Raw genomic sequence first — 21,597 nt, forward strand, 5'->3', positions numbered from 1 at the left:
ACAATTTCTGAAATCAGAAATACATACAAAATACAAAATGAACAGTGTAAAAGAATGAATCATTGAACTAGAAAAATATCAATTGAAATTATCTAAAATGAAGCACAAAAAAGAGAAAAAGAACAATAACATGAGACAAAAACTAATAAAGATGTTATTGGAGTCTTAAAAGAAAAGGGGGGAGGATTGAGCAGAAATGTTATCTAATGAAATAATGGATGGAATTTTAAAAAATTAATTAAAATGATCAATCCTTAAATACAAGTAGCTCAGAAAACCAAACGTAAGTACACGATTGTCCAATAACTGAGTATTAAGTGAAGGAGAAAATCCTAAAATCACTCAATAAACACACACACACACACACACACACACACACACACACACACAGAAAGGGGACCAATCATAATAATGACAGTGCTGACTTCACATCAACAATAAATGCAAAATAGAGGGCAATGGAATTACATTTTTAAAATACACACAAAAGTAATACCAGAAATCTCTATCCAGTTAAAATAGTCCAAATTATATTTTCTGACAAATTAAAGCCAAGGGACTTTGTTGTCAGCAGACTAACTAACACTGTAAGAAATGCCACATAAGTTTCATCAGCATGAGACCAGCTGAATGGTTCCATTTAGAGAAAGAATTGAAATGGTAAATAAGTGGTGAAAAGTAGAAATTAAAGATTATAATGTATTCCTCAGAGCAACAACTAAAAGAGAAGGACAGAGAGAGAGAATATCAAGAAATACAGTTGAATATTATGCAATAATATTTAGTCTCAAAGAAAGCAGGAAAGCAGAATCGAAAGAACAAGAAAGAGAGGGAATGCTTATAATAATAGCAAGAGGATCGTCTTAAACACAACTATGTCATAATTGCATTAAAATAAATGGATTTAACCCTATTAAAAGGTAAACACTGCCACAATCAATTAAAAAAAAAAACCCAGGACCTAACTATATGCTATTTATAAGAGATCAACTTTATATATAAATGCAAATACTAAATATGAGAAAGCTAGAGAGACTACATAAATATCACAGCTGACACAGATCAAGGAGTATTACTAGATATAAAGAGAGACATTTCATAAGGATAAAAGGGTCAATTCATCAAAGAGAGAAAAATTTTCATAGTAGAACTTCAAAACACATGAAGCAAAAACTGATCGAAATACAGAAAGAAATACAGAAATCTATATTCAAAATCAGAGACTTTAACATCAACAACTAGACTTAGTAGACATTTTAAAAACGCTCAATCCAACAACGGCAGAAAACACATTCTTTTTGAGTGGACATGGAAGTGTAACATGCTGGAAGAGAAAAAAAAATTCTCAATAAATTTCAAAGATTAAAATTACATAGAATAGTTTTCTGGCTATAACAGAGTTAAATCAATAATCTGCAACAAAAAATAATCTAGATAACCTCCAAGTAGTTGAGAATTTAGTAAGTATTTTAAACTTCTTAGTCAAGAATAAATAACAAGGAAACTAAGTATATTTTTAAGCAAACATTAATAAAAACATAATATATCAAATTGTGGGTCAGCTAAAACTGTGATATGAAACTCATAATTTTAAAGGCCTGTAGTAGAAAATTAGAAACTTTTAAACTCAGTGATCTCAGTTTCTATCTCAAGAAGACAGAAAAATAAGAGCAAAGTAAACCCAAATAAGTCAGAAAAAAGAAAGAATAAAAATAACAGAAATTGCTAAAATAGACAACATACAAACAAGAGAGGAAAAAAATAAAGCAGAAAAGTGTTGCTTTAAAAAAATTCAAGCATATTGAATTTTTTGAATCAAGCAATTCAGATAGTTGGTACACTCCTAAAAAGCCTGATGAGGAAAACAGGTAAATCATAAACTACCAATATCAGGAATGAAAGAAAATGGTACAAAGATCTTACAGAAATTAAAAGATATTGTGAACAATTTTATGCCAATAACTTTGACAGTATAGATGAAATGGAAAAGTTCTTTAACAAATACAACTTGCTAAAACTGACTCGAGATGAAAGACAAGCTGAATAGCCCCATTTCTGTTTAAAAAAATAAATTCCAAAGGAAAATTCTCCCACAAAGAAAACTCTTGGCCTAGATGACTTCACTGGTGAATTCTATGAAATATTTAAGAAAGATATACTTATCTTAAACAAACAAACAATAAAAAGCAAGCAAACAAACAAAAACTCTCTTGAGATCAGAACAGGAAAACTTTTCAACTGTTTTTGTGAAGCCAAGATGACTCTGATCCAAAACCTGGTAAAAACTTTATAAAAAGATATTACAAACACATATATTTTATCAACACAAAACAAAGTTTTAGAAAATCAAATTCAGCAACATGTAAAGTTTATCATAAAGTTACAATAAATAAGATAATGAATAGATTATTAGAAGAGAATAGAAAATTGAGAGTTAGAACGATATATTTGTGACCAATTTTCCAAAAACATGCACAACTTTATTTTAACAGCAAAATCTTGGATTCAACACAAATGTCCATCAATAGGAGGGTAAACTATTTACAGCAATAAAGAGGACCAAACTGCTGATATACACAAGGGTGAGCATCCACAACAGTATGTTCATCAAAGACAGAAGAGTGTATACTGTATGATTCCATATGTTTGCAGTTTATAGGTAGGAAAATAATTTTTGATGATAGAAATTAGAATAGCATTTTCCTGGGGAGTGAGCAATGACTGGAAAAGGACAGAAGGGAATTTTGGTGATAGCACTGCTCTATATCTGCTGGAGAATGTTGGTTACCCAGGTGTGTACATGTCAAAACTCATCATATTAAATCTTCAGATCTGTACATTTTACTATATACTCTTATATCTCACTGAAAATGGTTGAAATGGTTCCTGATTTAGATGTAGTGTATACATAAAAATCTTTAGAATAAAAAAAGTTTTTTATTGTACTTGCCTCGTGAAACTCCTCTGAATTCATTGACAGAAACAGTTAATAAATTGACACATGGTAGCAGAAAGCAGATATGTAAGTGCACATTTATGAGACAGAGTTGAATAATGGCTTAATAAACAAGAAGACAACTATCCTTCTTTCTTCTTGGTTCACGGTAGTGCCAGATCAACAATCTCAGATTAATTTAATTTTGCCAACATTCATCCAAATATGTCTTTAGGCTCTGACATATTTTAGATTGATGGATGGCTAATTGCATCCATTTGATTCCCAGTAGGACAGCTAATGATAACTTGAAATTAGTACATTTACAATGATTGGAACTGAAGATTTATTCTCAATTGATGTAGACTTAATATTTTTCTTTGTATAATTTGAAATTTAAATATGTAGCTTAAAGTTAGAACTGCTCACTTCACTCCTGTATTCAACTCTCCACAAAAAATTAAATTTCTTTGTAGTTTATAACTGGTCTCATTTTACTCTGATGACAGAAGGAACCAAAAAAAAAAAAACTTTAAAAAATAAATGTGACTCTACTGTTTAAAACAAAGAGCTTCATGTGCATATTATTCTGAAAATTTAAAATTCATGTTCTGTATCATGGCTGATTTTCTCCCTTTCTCTTTCCTTCCAAAAAGGTGCATCATCACCTTCTTCCTCCCATGCTGATATCTGGGTACAGAGAGAAGCTCATACCGTCAACACTACCTTTATCCCCAATATACCCATACACACAACAACACACTGGTTTATAATCTAAAATTGATACATTCGTTACCAACTGAAACTGTCAAGATAGCATACCATTCAAATGGAATGTGTCAAGATTGACATATGCTGGATGAGTTGATCCTGCTTAATAATTAAGTTTAATACTTAGAGTAGTACAAACTGGACATATTATACATTATTTTAATTTTAGGTTTGATACAGTTGCATAAGTCAGTCTGAGAGGGACACAGCATTCTCTACAATTATTCAAGAGTACTATTTTCAGCAATAATAGAAAGTGTAGAAATAAATTTATGACAGTTAATAATACATTTTTATTCTAAAAAAAGAGAGTACAAATTTTAACACCACATATATACATGTAGTTTCATAAAATAATTTGGTGCTTCTGGTAATTCAGCTCTTTCAAAGAATAATTGCTGCAAAATTACTTTAATGTTGAATTTCTTATCAGTTAATTAAATTTGTTAATTTTCAAAAAAGAAATGTAAAATTTCTCTCATAACTACTATCATGTGACTCCCAGGTTTGCAAATCAAAATAATTCTCGTACATTCAAGTTAGTTACTCATCATTATGTGTGAATACAATCACAATCGTCTCTTTAATATCTACCTAGTTATCTATCCATCCACACACATACATAAACATATCCATGAAAATATATCCAACTTATGCTTTTTTCCTAGATTTAAAAAATTCTGATTATTTTAGCTGGTTTAAAGCAGTTCAGAGTTTAATAGCTGAGGTTCAGCTATTTGTTGTATTGTTTGAGAATATTTGATTCTTGCAAGGAAAAATGGGTGAAACTCATAAGCTCTATTAAGTATAGATAAGAAGTTAGTAAGTAGAGCATGTATGAGTTAAAAAGAGAGAGGATGGGAGGACTAAGAACACTGATTATTCATGAGGTACCAGAAGCACTAAATAACGAATATATTAAATAAACATGAGACATATGAACCACTCATTATGCATGAGGTCTTAATTCAGTCACCCACTGATAACACCCATTTTGGCCCTAACAGTTTTATGCCCAAGAAACTCACATAAAACCCATGGCTGTTCAGCAAGTTAATTGGCAAGCCACAGCTATTAGCCAGACAAACGTGTTCTGTGTATCTGTGATAAAGCAAGAGTGTGTCATTTGCCCTGGGCATCTTCCCCAGGTGGGCTCCCTTTCTTGAACCTCGATGCTCATTCTGGTAACCATATCATCACAGGATAGGCAGAGAGACAGGACAATTGTGTACTAGGGATTGTGTACTATGCATTCAGGTAGTAGAGTCCTTCCAAAGCACTTGCATTCTATCCTAAATGTGCTAACTTACTCCAGCTCTTCCCCCTTGCTCTATGCTATGCGTGGTATTAATGTCAATCACATTAACATTGTGGTTCAGGCAATTTAATTTGGTCTGTGAACCTTTCTGTTCCATGACCACTGACTGGAAAACTTCCTTGTTGGTGTACTTGGAGTTTACTATTCCATCCAGGTAATTCCCCACACAGCAAGGATACCAAGCCTTACTGGTCTAATCAGTATTATCCTCTTAGTTATTTTGTTGACAGAGAATGGAATCAGTATTACTTTTGGGTAAATATATGCTGCAGTTCTTAGTTCTTTTCATCTTAACAGAAGATTGACTGAATTTTCAAATACAAATAATTTTGTTAGCACAGGCAGACACAGATACATATCTCTCTGTACAATGAGTGTGTAAACAGCTTACGCTCCAGGATTAAACACACACAAATATGTGCACACAGAGAAAACAGTAACTACTACACCTGGTCATTGTAGCAAATGCGTAAATTTGTGTGTGTAGGAGATGATCATAGCTAATACTCATTTGGTGATGTGAATTAATTATGATTATCCTTTTCAAATGATCCCTTGATGTTAAGTAAAATTGCAGATGTTAGCTTTGTTGGCTTTGGAACAGAAGGATGTTCCTCACTCTGTCAGAACACAGCACTCCAGTCTGTTCCCTACATTGGGGGGATGAGCTCCTGTTGAGACATTACCATTTTCACTGAGGCCAGTGGACTCCACACCAGGGAGTCAAAGTTTTCTAGGTTGAACTAACCAGTCAGAATTGGTGTCAAATGCATGACCTTGACCCCTTGAGCAACATGAAAATGCTCTTTATTGTAACGGCTTTTGAAGTGTTTAGATTAAACTAAGATTAAATACAAGGTCTAATTTATTAAAAAAATAACGTTATTGAAATAACTGAAAAGTCCATTAAAATGTGGTGTGGCTTATGTTTGCTTCTCTTGAAATGCTAGTTTGCAGACGTGTTTTCAACCCCTCCTTCCTTCAGCATGTGTTTTGTAACTGTTTTGTGATGGTGTCTCAGTATTCCAACTGCCCACCATAATATTATCTATTTCTACGTTTTTTTCTTCAGAATCTTTTTTTGAAATCTAAACATTTCCCATAAGTAACACAAACTAAAAATAAGTGTAAATATAAATATCAACTAGGCAGCTGAATAACAAATGTTATTTAGTGATGATTTTAAGAAACACAATAAAGTATTTCTCACATTAACAATTTAGACCTGACAGTCTGTGAACAAAAGGAAAACAGTCTTTTCCACCATATTTCACTTTTTAATCTTTTGTAATCTATTGTTAATTCTGAGTTTGGTTTTAAGTTTTCCAAATTTATACATATAGATTTATGAGTATATATATTATATACACACATACATATAATATGCATTATGTTATTTTGTTATATATATTTTATAAAACAATATAAATATAAAATAAAATATAATTTATATACCTCTATAATATATATTTACACTAATTTATAGAGTAATTTACCTTATAATGCATGTTTACTTAAATTAATGTAATAGAGTGATAGATTGCCTCTATAATGCATCAAAATTATCCGTAAAAGTTTTTTCTCAGAATATTGCATTTTTCTGTAATCTTTTACTTTATTGGACAGATTCTTAAAAAATGGCAAGTTTTATAATATTCACTAATCTGGTTGTCAACAATAAATAATTTCATTAAATGTGTTATGGGATCTAAGTTTAAGTTTGCGTTTGTTAAAGAAAAAGTTTAGTGATAAAGAAATAGCTCTTCTTGTATTTTTAAAGACCTTGTTTTGAGTATCTACTCTGTGCCAGGAGTTGTGTTATATTTTGGATATACAAAGACAAGTATTGAATATGCCTTTCTCTCAAGGTATGGTATGGCCATATGTACTTTGGAGGGATGGGAATAATTTGAAACTAGATAGAGGAAGTGGTTGCACAGCAGTATGAATGTACCAAGTGTCATCAAATTGTTCACTTTTAGTTACTTGACTTTATGTGTGAATTTCACCTCAAACTATTAATGAAGAAAAAATGCTGGTACAGAGAGAAAGAAAAGGAGAGGAAGTGCATCGCAGGTATCAATTGCTCTGAATGACCCTTTGATTTCACTTGAATGAACTTTCATTTAGACTGAACCATAAGGAAGTTGGGTTTCATAATGATTAGAAATAGAAATGCACCACTGTATCACAGGGTGACAAGTAGGATACCTTCAGCCACAAATAACAGAAAAGCTCATCTCAAATGGTTTAAGCATAGGAAATTTGTTATCATATGTAGCCTGAAATTTATTGGTACAGTGTCCCCAGGTCTTGTGGTTTAATCAAGAACCCCTGAGTTTTATTTTTTCTGCTCTGCCAAACTCAGTGTGTTAGAAGCTCTTCTTCCAGGTTTCTCACAGCAGCAAGAGTTCTGTGTATCATGTTCAGACATAGCAAAGTCACATAGAAGAAGAAAGACTATTTCTTCCTCAAGGTTCATTTTAAATAATGGGGATTTTTTCCTAAAAGTCCCTGAAGACATTTTTTCACATCTTATTGGCCAGAATTGAATCAAATGACCATGAACTAATCACTGAAAAGAAGAATGCAATTGCCACAACTGAACTTCAGACAAATTTAGATATACTCCTTGAGCTGGAAATAGTTATCTTCTCATACGATGGGAACAAATTAGGGTCTGTAAGCAAAGGAGAAAGTAATGTTATTTTAGTGGACCGTCACCAGAGGCCACTGAAGATGGCAGTATAAAAATGCATACATATTAAATGAAATATATGAGAACTAAAATAATAATTGTCTTGATACGGTAGAATTTTGTAATTGATATATCAGGTATACAATATATAGTTTTGGCATGATTACTCAAAAATTAGTGCAAATTCTTGCATAAGACACACTAGAAAAATCTTTCTATTTTCTAATCCTAGTATTTAAATTTTTTTAAAACTAAATTTCAGTTCAAATTTAGAAGCTTTATAGTATAATAAAAAGAGTAAAATATTTGTTGCCAGAAAAACTTAGGTTCAATTTCTTTTCTACAATTTTTTTTTAAAATTATTTATTTATTTATTTATTTATTTTTGGCTGTGTTGGGTCTTCGTTTCTCTGCGAGGGCTTTCTCTAGTTGCGGCAAGCCGGGGGCTACTCTTCATCATGGTGCGTGGGCCTCTCACTATCGCGGCCTCTCGTTGCGGAGCACAGGCTCCAGACGCGCAGGCTCAGTAGTTGTGGCTCACGGGCCCAGTTGCTCCGCGGCATGTGGGATCTTCCCAGACCAGGGCTCGAACCCGTGTCCCCTGCACTGGCAGGCAGATTCTCAACCACTGCGCCACCAGGGAAGCCCTACAATTTTTTAAATGATTAACCCTGAGCAAAATGTTTTACATCTCTAACTAAGCCTCAACTTCCTCATCTAGAAAATGAACATAATGAAGTTGTACTCTCAGAATTATTTTTAAAGATAAAACATCTGTGCTTGAGACACAGTATGTTATTTTTATTGTTTTATAAATAAAACAAAAAATGTATGGAAAGCCAACCTCCTCATTAGACTTTCTCTTTTAATTGTTTTGTTTTAGTAATTGGCATTGCGTATAGAGGCTAAACCAAATAAATGTATTATTAATTATAATATATGATGTGAAGATGAGTATTTCCAACTTTCAAACATTAAGACAAATTATGTAAAAGAATGATAGAATCACGATAAACCCAATGATAACATTTATTGAGATATTTTCCATATATAGTAATTGATTTGGTTTCATTACTTGATCAAATAGTGCTATGCCTGGTTTAAATGATAAAGCAAATTATATACTTGAGTCAAACTGAAAGCAGCTCTTTGTCCCTTTCCTGTTTACCCATTTCTGTTCCCCTCTAACCTTAAAAATCTAATTATAAGAATGAGATCACTAAGTAATTGAAACTAACTCCTGACTTATGCTCTCTCCTGAATGCACACAATACCTTGTCTAACCTGTTGATTCTTTTCCTAGATAAAAAGAAGTAAGAATGAAGAATTAAGTAGTTAAAAATGCTTAGCTCTCTTACTCTCTTGCCTCCATGATTCACTGAGATTCTTCCCCTTCCATTCCTCCCTTTAAAAACTCTCATGACCGAGCAGAATCTTCAGAGCTGGTCTCTGGACATGAGTCCACCATCTCCCCAGATTGCCAGCTTTTCTGATTAAAGCAACTTTCCTTTCTACTGACACTTGCCTCTTGAATTATAGGCTTATAATCAGTAAGCAGCCAAACCTGGGTTCAGTAACAAAACTCATACAAAGAAAATCAAGGCAATGAGTAATTAACTGTAATTATTTTCCCTTAATAGAAATTTTGGTGATAAATACCCACATGGAATCCCAAGTCTTCTGTAATTTTCTCAAGCCATCTGTTTTCTCTCTCTCCTTGTTTAGCAAGGTGTAACTATAGGTGATCCACACAGAAAAAGGACCTTCTTTCTCCATTAATTTTCATGCCCTTGTGTACCCAGAAGCAAATTTATTTTATTTGTTACTTAGAAAGTCTTCATCAGAACAATAATGACTATGTGAATGGGGTCCTTATGAGAAGTTGTCATGTGATTGGACGTTGGGGACAGCACTCTAAAGGGAAAAGGATACTTCTGGATATTTGAAAGTTCAGCTTAGTAAATAACACCTGGTGGTGGTCAGCTCCTTTCACCATGAGTTGTTTTTTGTTCTCAAAGGAAATTATCCACTTCAGTGACCTACATGATACTGCCTCTAATATACCTGTGAGCAGTTTGGTCATTTACATTGATTGTAGGGTGGTCAAAGCAGTGTTCCCACGGGGATGCAGAGAGCATTTTTAGCCTTGGTGAAGGAAAAAGAAAAAGGCTTTTAGTAAAGGAAAATAGGCTAAAAATTTTTGCAAAGGATTTGCTTTGATGTGCGGGGAGTCAGGTTTTCACTCTCCTCCTCATACCTGTTCCCCAACAATATCCTTCATGCTTTATGCTCATTTGTAACAGGTAAATTAGCTCTTCTAGAATCAATTAATTAACCTTGAGAAGAAGAGCTAACTCAATGGGACATCCCATCTCTCTCCAAATACTGCCATAAAGGATCCCACCAGGACAATACAACTGTGCTTTTCCCTACTAACTTATAAGCAATGCATCTACATATTGTATATAATTTTCTCTATGATTAAATTGCAAGGATCTATCAATTTATTTATTGACCTATCTATCTGCCCATCTATTCATGCTTTTTCCTACACATTTATTTCAAGAACAATATTGATCATAGCCTGGGCCTTACTGCCAACTGATGAATAAAATGCAATATTTCAATGATAGTCTCTTATTATTAAACTGTACTACCTAGAAATTACTGTAAAAAATATCTGTAGCTATCAGAGTAATGAAATTTCAGTAAATTAAAAAAAAAAAAACAAAACCTGAAAGCAAATATCTCCTTAAAATGTGATATTTTAATTATTATCCATCATAATCTTATTTTTGTCATCTTTTACTCAAAATAAAAATATATTTCAGTATATTCAGGAAAAGGGAGGAGATAAAATTTGTGAGAGTTAGGTTTAATTTCAAAAGCTTGTAAAGTTTTTATATATTTTTTAAAACTGTAAATTCCACCTTCTATTGCTGCCTCAAAGCAATACACTAAGATATAATGAACACAGAATCATGTTGATGAAATCTGAATACATCTCTATGTTTAAATTTGGTCTTTATTTTACCATGCTCCCTAGTTCCATGTGACACTTTAGACCCAATATGTCTCCAATGACCATTGTCTACAAAGAATATTACACTTTCTCTTCACCCCCAAATTCTCATGCTAAGTGAGCAGGGGAGACATGACATCTTTAATTATCATATCTTGTGCACAACATCATAATTTGGTCTTTTTCTTATTTTCTGAAAGAAGAATCACAATACTGTCAAATAGCATATTAGTTAGATATGAAAATTTAATTTTACAACTTTTAAATGTACAAAACTTTTGTGAACTTAACAAGGCAAAGCAAATCCTAACTGTGAACACAAAATCAAAACAGGTTTGAATACTAGATGAAACTGCTGTTGTCATTTTGTCAGTATATCTTCCTAATCTGAATAGGATTCAGCATTACAGTTGCATTTGTGTTAGTCTTGTATGCAATTATAAAATAGATTTACCTATCATATTAGATCTCAAAATTATATATTTGTACAAATATAAAACTATAACTGTTGAGGAAAAGAAGAACAAAGAACACATGGCATAAATATAAACCAAACAGCAAGATGGCAGTTTACACTTATCTACATTTAAATTAAACGTAAATGCTCTAAAACAATCCCATTAACAGGGTTTATTTTATGGTCATGCATATTTTTAAATTAAATTGTCTTTATTTGTGAATATATTCATAAGAGAAGGGAAATTAAATTTACATTTAAAGTATAAATGAGGGACTTCCCTGGTGGCGCTGTGGTTGAGAATCCGCCTGCCAATTCAGGGGACATGGGTTCGACCCCTGGTCCAGGAAGATCCCACATGCCGCGGAGCAACTAAGCCCGTGCGCCACAGCCACTGAGCCTGCGCTCTAGAGCTCGCAAGCCACAACTACTGAGCCCACGCACCACAACTACTGAAGCCTGTGCGCCTAGAGCCCGCGCTCCGCAACAAAAGAAGCCACCACAATGAGAAGCCCATACCGCAATGAAGAGTAGCTCCCGCTCACTGCAGCTAGAGAAAGCCTGCACCGAGCAACGAAGACCCAATGCAGCCAGAAATAAATTTTTAAAAAAAAGTATAAATGAAATGAGATTTGCCTGAGAAAAGAGGGAAGCTAAATGTATTTCTAATAATTTAAGTACTACTAAGGAAGATGATATTGAAATGACTTAATCCTCTGAAATTAGAAATTACATTGTAGTGTTTACCAATTGTGTTTTACTCTATTTACGTCCTAGCTAATTTTAGAATTCTTTAGTCATAAAAGTTCATTCACTAACATTCATTTTTACATGTGCTCAACAAATATTTTGTGAGCACATGTTATGTACCAGGCACTATATAAATGCTGCTGAACAAGTAAAATGCACACACACACACACACACACAGACACACAGACACACAGACACACACACAGTGTGTATATATACCCAGGAGCATAAGGAAAATCAAGAGTGGGTGGAAAGGAAGCAGTGATCATGTTGCAGTTTGGCCTCAATGTGATAGTGACATTTGAGCAAACTTGAAAAGGTATGGAAATTGGCAAAGTGAATATCTGAGAGAAGAGCATTCTAGCCAGTGCAAATGTCCTAAGATAAGGATGTACCTGGCTCTACCAAGAAGTATCAAAGAGACCCCTGTGAATTGAGCAGAATGAGAAATGAGGAAAGTTTTGGTTTTGGTTTTGTTTTTATTCTTGGTAATATGAGGAACTCCTGTGGGGTTTTGAACAGAGGAGAGTCATGATTTGATATACATGTTTAAGAATATAGCTGAGGAAGGATGGAAACCGAGAACAGTTAGGAGGGTATGGCAGTGGTCCAGGCAGAGCTGATGGGGAATCAGATCAGGAACATGGTGATGGAGAGAGGTGGTCAGATTCTAGAATATATTTTTGAAGGTACAGCCAACAGGTTTTCCTGATGAACTGGATGTGGGGTGTGAGAAAAAAGAAAATCAAACTGTCCTTAAATTTTTTGGTCTGAGCAAATCAAAGAATGAGTTTCCCATCAAATGTTATGTGAAAGGCTGTGCTTGTAGCAGTTTGGGATGTGGGAAGATCAGGAGGGCAGCTCTGGACAAATTGAGTTTTGATATTTGTTAGGGATTTGAGTGGCAATAACAAGTAAAATTTGGGCTCAGGTTTAAAGTTTGAGAGAAACTTCTCTGATATAAATACAAATTCTGTATCATCAGGTTATAATGATATTTAAAGTCAGGAATGTGATGAGATCACTAAGTGAGTGAGTATAGACAGAGAAAATGATCAGGGACTGAGCCCTTGGGCACACCAACTTTGAGAACAAATATATACACATTAATATATGAATTTGAATTTTTTGTCCAAGTCCTAGTTATTTTTATTTTCACTGTGCTCAGAATATAGAATTTAGTAATAAATATATTTAAAGAATTATAGATACTGTTTCATCATGTATTTCCTTGATGTTTAGATAAAGTTTAGTGATGGTTTTCAGCAGAAATAAATCAAATTAAAAACAGGATTTCCCATTCTGCTTACTGGGCTTCTTTTTGGATACATTTGTCTGACACTAATGTATTCTTTACTAAGATTTTCAAAACAGGATGAGTCTATAAAATGACATTTGCAAAAAGTCTAAAGTCTATGATTAGATTGAAAAGAAAGTGAAAATACAAAATCAAAGATAAATAATTTTCTTTAGTAAGAAAATGGAATAAATGCATTTTCTTCAAGCTAATTTTGACTGGTGCATTTGCTATTTTTTTTTCCTAGATAATATATGGGGCATTTTCTATTATATTATACACACTTTTCAAATCCTAATTATAAACTTCTGTTTTTAATCTTTCTTTACAGTATAGCATTATGGTTATTTATGTGTGATTAGAATTTTAACTTTAAGCACTGGAATCACACCTAAGTTTCCTTTCAAAATGATTCACCCCATGTTAAATCCAAGTTTGTTTTGTTAACACTTCAGTTCAATGTGTTCAGCATGCATTGTAAAGTTGATATAAGGTAATATTTATTTGTTTCCAGTATTCTTCTATAGCATATGATTACACCCATCTATTTTTCTTATTTAAACATACCAGAATATACATAAGGGGGGCAAGGGGGGACTCACTGAGAAAACTGCTAATATTGTTTATTCAAAGATATAAATATTTGTGAATTTTCTATATTAAATTCTAGCAATTTCTTTAGCCAGATTCTTAAGCTCCACGGGTACATTTCTATATTCCAAGTTGCCATAGGCAGCAGTTTTAACAATTTTTCCAACACTATATAATACAGGTTGCCATTTTTCCAGCCTGATATAGCAGTTTTGTTGCCACTTTTCCAAGTTCCACAAACAATTTCCTTGATGCTTCTCCAGATTTCACTTATTCCAGACACAAAATTAATACAACATGTTTTAGGTTTTTGTTACAGCAGCACCCCATTTCTAGATAATACTTCATGTATCAGTTAGATTTTGCTGTGTAACAACAAAAAAATCTGAAACTTAAATCTTGAAAATCTATTTGGTTTCATAAACATATTGCCTTAAAAAGCTAATTATTTCATTTAACTCATGATTCTTTTAGTGTCTAGGTAGTTCTCCTGGTCTGAGGGAGTTCAAATGATTTCTGATGGGCTCTATCATGTGCCTATTGACAGCTGGCCAGTAGGTGAACTGATCTGAAATGACCTCCTTCTTATCTCTGGAAGTTAGTAAATTGTGACACGGGGCACTCCCTTCTCTTCCACGTGTCCCCTCATCTTCTAGTGCGCTATTATGCTTCACATGGTTCATGTTAGTGGTTTCAAGTCTCTGCCTGCATCGCATTTCCCATCATCCCATTGGTAAAACCAATCCCAGACCAAGTCCAAATTCAAAGATCCCACCTCCTAAGGGAGCAGAAACCTCTGCCAGCTCACATCATACATGCCATAAGAATTAGAAATAGATATGTTGTTTTAAGCCTTTGGAATTTTGGTGTTACTATAGCATATCCATCCTATGCTATCCAATCCTATCCTAATAAAAATAATTGTATAGTTATTGGAAGTGAGGTTGTCCTACCAGAAGCCTAAAATAGCTGGCATTATTTTAAGGACCAGGTGATGGGCAATTAAGAAATTGTTTCCTGAGAATGGAAGGACGGCCTTCTATGCCATGAAATGGCAAAACGTTTGGTAAAACTCATCAGATATAACTCAGAAGCTAGATCATTTGCTTACTGAACTTTTTTAGATCTTGGGGAAGATATTCTAGAATTGAATTATAATACTGTGTATTGATCACTATTGACTGGATATGACCAGGTATTACATGAAAATGATGAACTCAGAAAATAGAGTGTTTTCAAGCCAAAATAAAAAGTAATGAAGAAATCTGAAAAATTCAGGGTATACAAATAATGAAGCAGTAAAATGCTTTTTAATCTTTACAGCAGGAGATAAAATCATGAAACTATGGTAGCAACAAAGGTCTCTGAAATTCAGCCTGGAAGCAAAAGTCAGACTAAGAGTGTAGCTTGTTTTCTTATTATTAAAATTTCTCACCTGATTAAGGTAATTCAGGAAAATATAGCAGTATAATGGTATGAAAACTAGTAATATCTGTCAGTGCATACAATGATTCAGGACACGAATCAGAGTAGGGGTATAGCTTTTGCCAGAGGAGTCTGAAAGCTTAATTTGAGAGAGAGACATTTGGCAAAAAGTAAAGAAAGACAGCAGATCTGAAAACTATTTTCCAAAAATAGCTGGCACATGGAATTGATTAGATTCAAGTGGATGTGAATAGAGATTGAAGTGCCGCTAAACAAACCATGAGTCTAGACTTGAAAATTCCCGTGACTCTTTGAAAGTAAACAGCCCTTGGGATCCCAATCTGCTGTGAGTATGAAGAGAACTGTGAAAGCTGGGCATATTCTTCAATAGCCACCGAGGATGAGGGCAAATGAAATGCCCTGTCTTAGTCAACTCACTGACATTAACAAAATACCATAGACTGGGTGGCTTAAATAATAGAAATTTATTATGTCATAGCCCTGGAGGACAGAAGTTCAAGATCCCATTTGCCCTGAATGAGTGTGTAGAACTGAGACTCCACAGCTACCCAAAAAGTGTAAGAAGAAATGTTTACATGCCAAGTCACTGAGGCCCTGGGGTTATATAATACGACTACAAACCCACTTGGCCTGTCTAATGTGACTAACTTTTACTGAAAATTTAAAAAATACATTTTTCAAAATAAAAGAAATCATGCAAGTTTTTTGTTCTTACTGCAGTGAAATAAAGCTGGTAACTAACAAGAACAAAAAGCAAAAATTTTAAGTTACAGAAATTAAAAAGAAAATTCTACCCTAGAAATAAAGGAAATCAAGCTAAATCTGCAAATTAAACAACATAAATGAAGGAAAGGAATAAGTGAAAACTGTATATTGGAATGTGTCAGATAGAAAGTTGCCTTCAGAAGAAGTACAAGGACTTCAACAAATTTAATAGAGACCAGTATAAGAGAAAACAAATCAGTGAACAATAAACTGGTATATAATCTGGCAATTTATAGAATATATATATTTATGTAAGCAGTAATCTTTTGAAAATATTATGTCCAATCTCAGTTATAACCAGGAAATGCTAATTGACAAAACAATGTGATATTTTTAGTTTATTTTATTAGCAAAAATTATAGAGATTTTCAGTGTGGGTAGGAGCATGAGCATATTAATTCAATAAACATTCCTTGAGCCTGCCATATGCCTGGCAATTAGGATACAGCAGTAAAAAACACAGGAAAACCCCCCACCCTTATCAAGTTAATGTAATTATGATTATTTTTTATCATTAGAAGATGAAAAATGTTATGAAGACAAGTAATATAAGAAGGTAGGAGAAAGAATTACCAATGGCAAAATGACAAATTATATTTTGATATATCCTGGGGTGATATTGATAATAATTAACTGCTTTGGCCATTCAGAATAATTGCTGGCTGCCCTGGGCACTGGAGCAAGGTTTGAAGGACTTCTGCTAGCCAAGTGTCAAGCTGATTGCTGGGGCATGGGGCTCCTTGGGAGAGGCAAGGTGGCTGGGGGAACTAGGAAGTCTTGGGGTAAATGCTAGTTACTATATAAGTATAGAATTATTTCCACATTTTAGGAACCAGTCTGATCATATTTTAACATACTAGCTTAATATCAGCTTACTACTGAACTTTAAAAAGATTGAAGGAGATCTTTATATTTGAGAAATAACACGATGCACACAGAAATAAACACATTACAACTCAATAATTAATATCTTGAATACAACATACATACACAAACACACACAAATACAAACATATTTACACTTAAACACAATATATATCTACATAAACTTTATACATGGAGAGGCATATAAACATATAACATTACTTGTAAACATTTACACAAAACTAAAAAGAGTAACTGATTCTGGGAGAGAAACATGAAATGAAATGAATGTTGAAAGACAACTTTAATATGAATATGAAAGATAATTTTATTTTTAACTTCTTTATCATTACAAGTCTTGCATTTTTATAAGGAGAGTGCAGTAATTTTTGTATTACTTGTATCATTGAAAATAAAAATCTTGGTTGCATGCATTTAATATGCTGTTTCCCATATTGAGAGGAAAAATGAATTAAGCAAATCCATAATTTAAAATCAAGCAAAAGGAATAAATATTTTCTTGATATTTTGTTACCAGAATCTCACAAACTACTCAAGGAAGGTAAAAGTGGCTGAATATAAGCTTGTTGCAAAGTGGCTGCTTTTGCTGCACCTCAATGTCACTTCGCTCCTGATTGTTTCGTTTTCAACGCAGGCAGTGGTTCTACAGCTCATCAAATACAATGAGCATCTGTTCTTTCAAGTGTAGAGAATCCCGCAGAGATTGAAGAGCATTTTGCTGATAACTATTTCATACAATACATCTAAGATACTGTCTTGACTATGACATGACATATTTTTCAGGGCACTTCTATCTAATTTTTTCATTCTATAACCATCATTTGCCTCTAAGAGCCCAGTATGTGATAGGCAAATGGAGATTTGAAGAAGAAAATAGATCACTTGGCCTTTTTAAGACAAATTCTGTTTTTGTAGTTGCTATTATTATTACTACTCCTTTGCTTTTATTTTGGGGGATGTGCTATGTGTATTTGAAATAAAATGTATGTAATCTGAGGTATATAAATGATGTAATAGATTTCAAATTGATCATGAACATATACTGTGAAATTCTTTAAGTCACCTAACCTTTCTGTGTACTAAATTTCTTATGTCTTGTCTGTAAAGTAGAAGCAAATGTCAAGCAAGAAGGGAAGGCCCCTTTAAAACCTTCTAGAATTTTACTGATAAGAAAGTTGAAGATCTTTGAGATTGACTTTATGCCTGGGAAAATGGAAGATCTTAGAGACAGGATGATTTTCTCCTAATTACATAATGGGTCTTTGGCCATAGGATAAGAACCCAGACCTAAACCTGCGTGTGCTAAAAGTATTAATACCCCTCTTTTACAGAAATAAGTTTAATCCTTTTGTGTCAAAGATGATATTATGATAAAATTAAACAAAAGGTATTAATTCTTTAAAATATGTTAGTCATAAATGCTATTCAGCAAAAATTTGTGGTCATTTCTCCTCTAGACAGAGAATTGCAATTCACTGCTCTTAAAGCTAGCTGTGCTTTGATGAAAAAAATAAAGGTCCGTGAAAACATGCAATTTCCATACTTCCGGCTGAAAATCTGGAGCTTGAAAACAGTTTACCACGTGCACTCCTTCCCACCTCAACAAATGTGGAAACCCAAAAATGGAACGTGTACAGTCTGGGCTCTCGGGTGAAGACAAAGCAAAGTAGAGCCCCAGCTGACCCTTGATGGACATTTACCATGTGAGATAATGATAATGCTTTTGTCAACCATAGTGGATGGGTGGTAGCACATCACATATATATGCTGTATGCATACACCTAGGTTTGCTTCCTTCATATATCTGCCCTGGAAGATAAATGATTGATATATGATTTTAGGAACAGATCTCATCAGTTATGCAGTAAAATTGTACAGGGTCATGAGTGACTTCTCATCACTCCACTGGTACTTCTCATCTGTTCTCCTAACAGAATTTGGGCCCATAGACTGTTGGGCTTGCTGCTCCTGCCTAATGGCACATTTATCCATCGCACTCCCGGGTTAGATGTAGAGCATATCCTCCTCCTTTACATTTTCTAGTGCACTTCATCAAGTCCTTTTTGTTTTCGTAACTGATATTGTTGTTAGTTTTGTTAGCAAATGTCAAGCAGAAATGGCCCATTGGAAACCATCCAGAATTTACTGATTAGGAAAATGAAGATCTTAAAAACTCATTTCATTGATGAGAAAATTGCTGTTTTTTAGAAAGACTATCAGGAAGATAAGGTTTTTGGGTTGTTACATATGTGAAAATATTTTCATTTTGCCCTCACATTTTACTGTTTTTGTCATGTATAATTCTAGGATCAATGATAATCAAAACTTTGAAGAGACAAAGGACTTGCTGCTTGTCAGTCACTTTGCATCAAATATTATTCATGACATATCTTGTGCCAGTCTTGTTCTTGCTACTGTGGAGGTAAAGTTATTATTATAATTATTAAAAATTTCAGCATTTTAAATTATTTTTTGTGAAACATTATGAGTATATATCTACATATATGTATATTTAAAATAATATTCTGCCAGACATTAGTAGACTGTCTAAATGTAAAGATAAGTCAGGTATATTTTCAACTATTAGTTATAGCCCTAAATTGTTTTCTCATGTTGATTCTCTTTTTATAGGGATGCTTAAACATATGGCTTTGTGCTCTATATCTCTAAACTTTTCTATTACATTTTATATCTCTTTTACTTATTGTGGAACCTTCAGGAGAATTTTACATTTTAAATTGAAGGTCACTTACATGTGCATTATCTTTTCTAGACATTCTATTGAAATAGAAATTGTGTTTTAACATAATTATTTCTTATTTTCTGATTGCTCTCCTTTTAGAGTAGTTTTTATTTTTTTCTGAATATAACATGCTCTTAATTCTTGGTATAATATTTATTTCATAGTGTTATGTTTTTGTCCTGAGACTCATAGATACAGCTTTTGGCTCGACCAATTGTCCTCATTGTTCATAGTAAATTTTTCTTTAATATTGTTTACATTTCTCAAATAGTTGTTTGTATTTTGTTGTGCTTTTATATTTGAGAGTGTCAACCAAAAAAAAAAAATACACAGAAGTTTGCAAATAAGAAGAAAGTTTATTTGGGGTCTTATTAATTGCACTTCAGGAGACTCAGATTTGAGTTAAATCAAAAGAGGATTCTGGGGAAGAGAAGTGGTCGGGGGCTTATAAAGACAAAAGCCATGAGGCTGTACTCTGACACCAGAAGGGAAATATTTGTCTTTAAGGGATGTCTGTCTTGAGTTGTTTTAGGGTAAGGGTCCCAAAAGTATCTTGAGTTTCTGGTAGATGTTCTGGATGCCTTCATTAGGACAATAAGTGGTCAAAAGTCAGATTCCATCCAGGCTGAGATGTGCATAAGTCACACGTCCTCAATGGCCTCTCAACCTCATTTTAGAGAGCCCTCTTAGCAATACCTACTCCCTTTTGATTTTCCTTCCACAAGAACAGCGCTCTGAGATGTAGTATATTTTCCTTGTAGTTGTGCTAGTCTGTTTATTCTTCTGAATTAGCTGCCTCTGAGCTTCCTCTGAGCATACGTGGTCTGTCATGAGCAGACTAAAATAAGGATGCTCCTATTTTGGAATGCTGTAGGGTAATGTTGAATTATTGAATGGAGGAATGTTTAGATCTTTTCTTTTTCATCTGTGTCCCCTACAGAGGTCTGCAGTGAAACTTGACTATGTTCTGCTTTTCAGCCATATGAGCTCCCCATGAAATATTTTGCTGTGGTTAGAAAGTAATTCTCACAGCTTGGACTTGGAAGCAAATGCCGCTTTTTATGCTGGAGGGAAGGGGTGGTTCTAGCTCCAATCTTGGTAGGTGGTCCATTATTTATTTAACTACACTAGCAGTTCTCCAACTTTCTGGTCTTAGGACTTATTTCTATACTTTAATTTATGTGAGTTATCTCTTCTAATGTCTATCATATTAATAGTTAAAACCAAAAAACATTTAAAACCCAAGAATATAGGAACACACATTTCATTAATCTTCAGAGTGATGATGTCAGCGTATCACGTAGTCTCTGAGAAGTTTTCCACTATACATCGGGAGAGAATGAGAGTGAAAAAGACAATGACATTACTAAGAGTTTATATTATTGCAAAAATAACCCCTAGACCACAGTTTGAAAACCACTGAGCTCTGTTATTCAGTGGTTTAGCTAGGGTAAATCATGCTTGGAAGTAATATAATGTTTTTTGCACATTTTCTTTCCTTGTTGCCTTTTCTAGAATTTATTCTGGATCTTTACAAGTTACTACTGAGTGGTATGTAGAGACAAAAGTGACCTCTCTCTATCCTGCTTTGCTTTATCCACGACCTAAAAGTTGGTAGATACACTGCTCGTTCCTGCATCTCCTATCAGTTTATTCTGAGCTTAGACTCTGCTGGAAAATGATGGTTAACTCTGCAGCAACCATCTTTATTTGGGTTTGATTTTTCACTTCTTTACATGTTCCAGCAGTTTCATCCCATCTGCTTTGTGTTCCTTTGTAGTCAGTCTCTTTTTCTCATCCCCAGCCCCTTGCAACCACAGATCTACCATCACTATTGTTTTGCCTTTTTTAGAACTTAAAAAGATGCAGTCATATAGTATGAAGTTGTTTGTGACCAGCTTATTTCATTTAGCACAAT

General features: G+C 33.7%; 1 long non-coding RNA gene across 1 annotated transcript in view; it reads right to left on the reverse strand.

Moving 5' to 3' along the window:
- Positions 1 to 20,977: 20,977 nt before the first annotated feature.
- Positions 20,978 to 21,597, reverse strand: part of LOC133093651 (uncharacterized) — an 84,123-nt gene continuing 83,503 nt past the window's right edge. Inside the window, exon 3 of the long non-coding RNA XR_009701297.1 lies at positions 20,978 to 21,001. This is a non-coding gene — a long non-coding RNA (uncharacterized LOC133093651). The remainder of the gene's footprint in view (positions 21,002 to 21,597) is intronic.

Source organism: Eubalaena glacialis, chromosome 6, assembly GCF_028564815.1.
Source record: "Eubalaena glacialis isolate mEubGla1 chromosome 6, mEubGla1.1.hap2.+ XY, whole genome shotgun sequence".
Classification (NCBI taxonomy): domain Eukaryota; kingdom Metazoa; phylum Chordata; class Mammalia; order Artiodactyla; family Balaenidae; genus Eubalaena; species Eubalaena glacialis.